Source organism: Megalobrama amblycephala, linkage group LG9 (genome assembly GCF_018812025.1).
Source record: "Megalobrama amblycephala isolate DHTTF-2021 linkage group LG9, ASM1881202v1, whole genome shotgun sequence".
In the NCBI taxonomy this organism is placed as follows: domain Eukaryota; kingdom Metazoa; phylum Chordata; class Actinopteri; order Cypriniformes; family Xenocyprididae; genus Megalobrama; species Megalobrama amblycephala.
This window is the reverse complement of record NC_063052.1, coordinates 18902276-18907912: the sequence shown is the minus strand read 5'-3', so window position 1 is coordinate 18907912 and position 5637 is coordinate 18902276. Positions and strand designations below refer to the sequence as shown.

The 5637-nt window shown below is 36.8% G+C and overlaps 1 long non-coding RNA gene across 1 annotated transcript; it reads right to left on the bottom strand.

Moving 5' to 3' along the window:
• Positions 1–400: 400 nt before the first annotated feature.
• Positions 401–4941, bottom strand: LOC125275226. The gene is made up of 5 exons (XR_007186402.1): positions 4382–4941; positions 4227–4288; positions 3958–4100; positions 904–1172; positions 401–801 (listed from the first exon to the last, which is right to left on the bottom strand). It is a non-coding gene; the product is annotated as an uncharacterized LOC125275226 (long non-coding RNA).
• Between the last annotated feature and the right edge of the window lie 696 nt (positions 4942–5637).

The window sequence follows — 5637 nt, the reverse complement described above, 5'->3', positions numbered from 1 at the left end:
GCTGTGCTTCACACACTATTGACAGTGGACAATGGACATTTTTTGCCTGCAAAATTTCACTGACATTTCGCTAATGTGACCTCACCTTTACAATTATCTGAGCCACACTCTTAGAAGAAAAGGTTCTATATAGAACCTTAAAAGGTTCTATCAGGCGCTACGTATTTGGAACCCCTAAAAGGTTCTATATAGAACCCTTTTTAAGGGTTCAATCAAAAGAACCCTTTAGGGTTCTTTATTGCCAGGAAAAAAAGTTCTATATAGAACCTTTTATGGGTTCATTTTATTGATTTAGTTTTAATTTATTTTAATTACATTTTATGAATTATATAATTTATATATAGTTACTTTATCACTAGAAAAACTTAAATACCTATAGGCATAACACAACAAAATAATATGTAATCATTTAAGACATTTTTATTAGCATTTACAATGACACAAGCAATATAAAACACTGCAATTCATAGAGCAATAGTTAGAAGAGTTAACATAAATAAATGTTTCTAAAAAAATGAACTAAAAGACTAGCTAGTAGAATTTTTTTTTTTAAATTCATGAGCGTTAAATGATAATTTAACATTCAGATAAGCATTTAAACAATAAAAACAAATGACCCATGGCGGCAAATTCAGTACTGAGAAGGGCTAAATAGTGCTGAATGAAAGAAACTGGCATTTGGATGCTCCATATTGAACAAAAAGTAGACAGCCAACAGATACTTTTGACATCTCTGTGTTTTCAGTCAGGTTCACGTCCATTTTGATGCAGACTCTCTTTGCGTTCAGGGGGCTTGACATCCTAAGATGGAGATGCAGGTCAGAAAAATTTATTAGACTTATGGAGAGTACAGTACAACAGAAAACAGAAAGGAATCTCTCACAATTACATCTTAAAACTTACTTGAATCATACAGGTGTGTTATTTTCATCTTATTGAAGTAATGCTGCACTCCAGAGTCCATCCCTGCAGTGAGAGTGCAAACAGAAATATTAATTTATTATTATTAATTATTGCATTAAACATGGAAAATAGAAAACAAATATAAGCCACTTCAGATTAGCAGATTTACAGGTTTCCCAAAGTTGGTACTGTGAGTAAAAATAATGTACATTTTTGTGTCATTGGTTTGCAGTTGAAGGTCTTTTCTTCATCTTCATTTCATAATGCATCTTCAAGAACCAAATACAGTGTTTAGCATAAATAAGGCCTTCAATTAATTCTGAAAAAAAGTGTGCTATAGAGCTTGGCAAACTACGTCACTGCGCGTTGCATTCTGGGTAGTCGCCGCCATGTTTTAGGTCACGCTCAGGAGCGTACAATGACAATAAATACAAATCACCAGATGAAAAAACGACTTTATTTACGTTAATTTTTTAAAGAGCTGCTTGTACTTGCTGAGAATAAATGGACTAATATTTGAATCTCTTGTGTTCATTCGATCGCTCAGTCGTGTGGCCAGGACACGATATACACACGCATAGAAATCATACTAACGCCTTCTATCGGAACACACACAGGACAAAAGAGATTTCTCTATTTCGGTTTTTAATAACTAAGTGGCACCGATATATCTGCCAGATAAAAAAAAAAAAAACACAATATAGATTGAACTCAGCCAGCATATCATCATATTGCTAGGGATGGGTATCATTAAGGTTTTAACGGTATTACTACTCTTACCGATACTGCTTATCGATCCGGTACTTTAACGGTATTCTTATCGGTACTTAACTTTGCTTTATATTATATGGTGTCTGCCATTTTTGGTGTTTTATATAATATACAGTAAGAACATGAACAAAGAAACAAAGTAAAACAAACTGACAAATACAATAAAACAAAGATACAAATGAAATAAAGTGCTTTCATTTGTTCATGTGTTCAGGTAAGTAATATAGGCCTAGCCTATAAAAGAAATCAAAGTAAAGTAACCAAATGTAAAATAACACTGCATGGTTTTCACAGTATAAATTAATAGATTAATGCTTATTAAAGCTAACTATATTCAGATGAAGAGCTGTGAGTGATTTTCTCTTTGCATTTTCTTGTTTGATTAACACTGATGGCATAATCATGTGCTGTCACTTTAAGACAATAGATAATAACACACATCGGATTTTCTCCCAGCTGTTCATGTACACTTACGATATAAACTGCGTTTAAGTAGCTAAACACGCTCCAATCCGGTTATTTTAACATATTTTTGTGTGCGTTTGATCGTTTGAACGTGCACCTGAAGCCCAACGTGTAATTTGTTTGTCTATTTGCGATCCGTTTTGGAGCGCGCGCGCACACAATTCAGCCTGAGGAACAGCGTCTCTTGCGCGGATTACTGTGCTTTCAACGTTTTAAAACGTTGATAATTATCAAACATTTACTGCAATTTAGCAACAGTAAAGACTGGATTTTATAACAATCACCGACTGTGCTGATTCTGACGTTAAGTTTGGGTTTAGGGAGGAATGAACGCGCGAATAGAAGGTGTGCTAGACGAAACGCGGCTAGTTTTTAATAGTTTTACCTCAGATATCTTCTTTCTGATCCTTGGAAGCCAAAATCGAAATAAAAAATAAAATAAGCATAATATCACATGCCTAAAGTGTAAGCAGACGCTTAGTTGTTTAGTTCTCCATTAAACAGGGCTTTCATGTGAGCGGCTGCGCGCGCTGTAGCTCCTGAGCGCGTGAGCGCGATCTCTCTTCTGGATTGCGAAAGCAAAAATGCATCATACACAAATGTCCTAATATTATTGCATACACACGCAGCTGGCGACTCTGGCGAGATAGAATTCGCAAGATAATGTCTATATAGCAATAATAGTGTACGTGTATTTTCTTCATAATTTCTCCAGTACCGATAGCAGAACCGTTAACGTCAGAGCTTATCGATACACCGGTCTTTCATAATTTAGCCCTGGGGCCAATATAATACCGGGTTTCGGTACCCATCCCTACATATCGCCCTGATTTCTTCATGTTAAAGCATTATGGGATAACATAACAGCATGATCCTCTGTAATGCAGCTCTGAAATTTATTGTGGAATCGCTATACCAAGTAAGTTTTAGTGGACCTAAATGGAATAAATACATGATTTCTTACCGAGACAAGCTGAACAATGAATCAGAGGTGTTGCTTTATCAACACGGAGAGTGATCGCAACGAGCTATATCACAAATGACATTTCTAAACGCGTTTTCGTACATTATTCATGGCGTGAGCACGTACATATTCAAACGGATCAGAAGTTATTAATCTGTAATAAATACAAATGACAAAGCCAAATTTTGGTCAAAATTATTTTGAGTTTCACTTTCACCATTGTGTTTCTAAGCCGGAAGGCAGAAAATGAGGGACATTATAACATGCTTAACGTGAAAAAGCTTAACGTGGCTTAATTTACTAAATGCTAATGCTTTATTAGTTTGGTGTTTACTACAGAAAAGCAGATGAGCCCAGAATATGAACGCAACACATTTATCACAAGCATTTTCCTACCATAAAGAAAACGCTTAATGGACAGTGACTTAACGTGTAATAAGACGGGTTCTGTTCATATTCTAGGCTCATATCTGCTTTGCTGTAACTGTTACATAGTTTCTATGGGAGGAAAACGTTTAACGCGAAATTAAACGCGTTGCGTTCAAATTCTGGGCTATTAGTATGATGTTTACTTACATTATGCCACGTTAAGCTTTTTATAATGTCCCGAAAATGGGACAAAATGGCGCTCCATTTCACATTCGTTTTCCACGCTGGTCAGTATATGCAGATAGTTCATAACAAGCCAGCGTTCACCATTCTAAAATGTTTTTAACTGTATAATATAAATTTTAACATCTTCCTCCACTATTTTCCAGTCTCTACTGTACTGTCCGTGACCTAATGTCCCAGAATGCAATGCGCTGCTGACGTCACGTTCCCAGACTCTATAACTGCAAACACCAAATACTCACAGCTATATCCACAGAAGAAGCATCTTCATCACCTCCTCTCTTTGTTCTTCGTGGTTTCTCTTGAATTCATGTTTATAATAGTCTGGGTGTACAGTGATCACGTGATTTGACTGCTCCTGAAACATCGTTTTCTTGTGCGTTTTCTAATACAATCAACAGTACAAAGAAAAGTGTATTAGGATATAACATGAACTCTCGCAACTTTTTTTGAACAGTCCACAACCGTTTTTTAACAGAGATTTTAGGAATTCATGTAAGAAATGACAAACCTCCTGGCGGAGAATAGCGCAGGCCCGGACAGCACCGTAAACCACATTTCTTCTTTTTGATTCTTGAAAAAAAAAACATGTAAGGTATGTAAAAATATCAGGGATTTAGGCAAATGTCATTAAAATAACGTAAGAGATATTATTTTCTCACTTACCAATTTAATCGTCGTCCTCTCGAGCGCTGAGCTCAAACGGACGTCCGTAACGGTTGAAGTTTAAAATGCTGCGTTCACGCGCATTCTAATTACTCGCGCACGACTCGCGCGGCTGAAATCCGACACTGCGCGTGCAGACAGTAAAGAACTGACCAGCGCATACACATGCAAGTTATTCGCTGTTTATGTCGAGGATCATTTAATGCATCTGTTTGGAGGGTTGAGTTATAAGAATTGACTTTCAGAATATAAGTCATTCCTACAGGATTTTCTTTAACCAGCAGATGGCAGAATTCTGCCCCTAGCGCCTAGATCCAGAAACAATTAGATTTTTTTTTTCATTACAGGATAATGCGGCAATTATTATTTTCTAATAAACCTATTAAACTTGAAAATGTATATAAGTTTGTTTTCTTCAGAATGAAAGGTGTGCCTAAGTAAAATTGAAGTAAAAACACAAATATAATGTTCAATAGTGTAATAATTTAAATAAAGCACTAATAATGTATATAAAGCACATTTAGCCCAAAGAACCCTTTGGTTCTTTCTCCTTATAACCTTTTTGGCAGAAAGGGTTCTATAAAGTTGGTTAAAGAACCCTAGGGTTCTATATAGAACCCCAAAGAACCTTTTTTTTCTAAGAGTGCATATATAGACAGAATTTAGGGTGGGCTCCTTTGACTTGGGTTAGCAAGCAACCTACTGTAGCAATTCCCTAGAAACCATCCAGGACACCCAGGCAACTGTATAGCAGCATGCTAACAACCCTTCAGAACCCTTTAGCACCCACAATCATGTAACAATAGCGAGCAATCACCTACAACAACCTAGCTATGGCAGCATACCATTCATATTTTCTTCAGAAGCTATGACAATCTCAATTAGTTTCCCACAACTGACCCATAAAAAGAGGCATTTTAGCATTTGTCACTTTCTTCTTGAGAGACACCTTTGAAAGACATTCATGGGAGAAGCTGAAATATCTTGCCATTGTGCCATTTTCTAATCATGATTTTCCTGCTGGCATAAATGAGGATGTACGGGCGTCCAAAGCCTAACTGTACGCTGCAGCCAGCTTGGTCTGTCTCCTCCAATCAGTTAGCAGGAAACGGCTGATTATAGGCCATTTAAGAATGACATCACCCTAGTAAATGAATAACCTCATTTGGCTTTCATGTCTTTCTTTGGGCAGAGGTTGAGAAGCGCTCTGTGAACCCGTGCCTGCCCGCTGCCTGCTGTGAGCACTATATAACTAA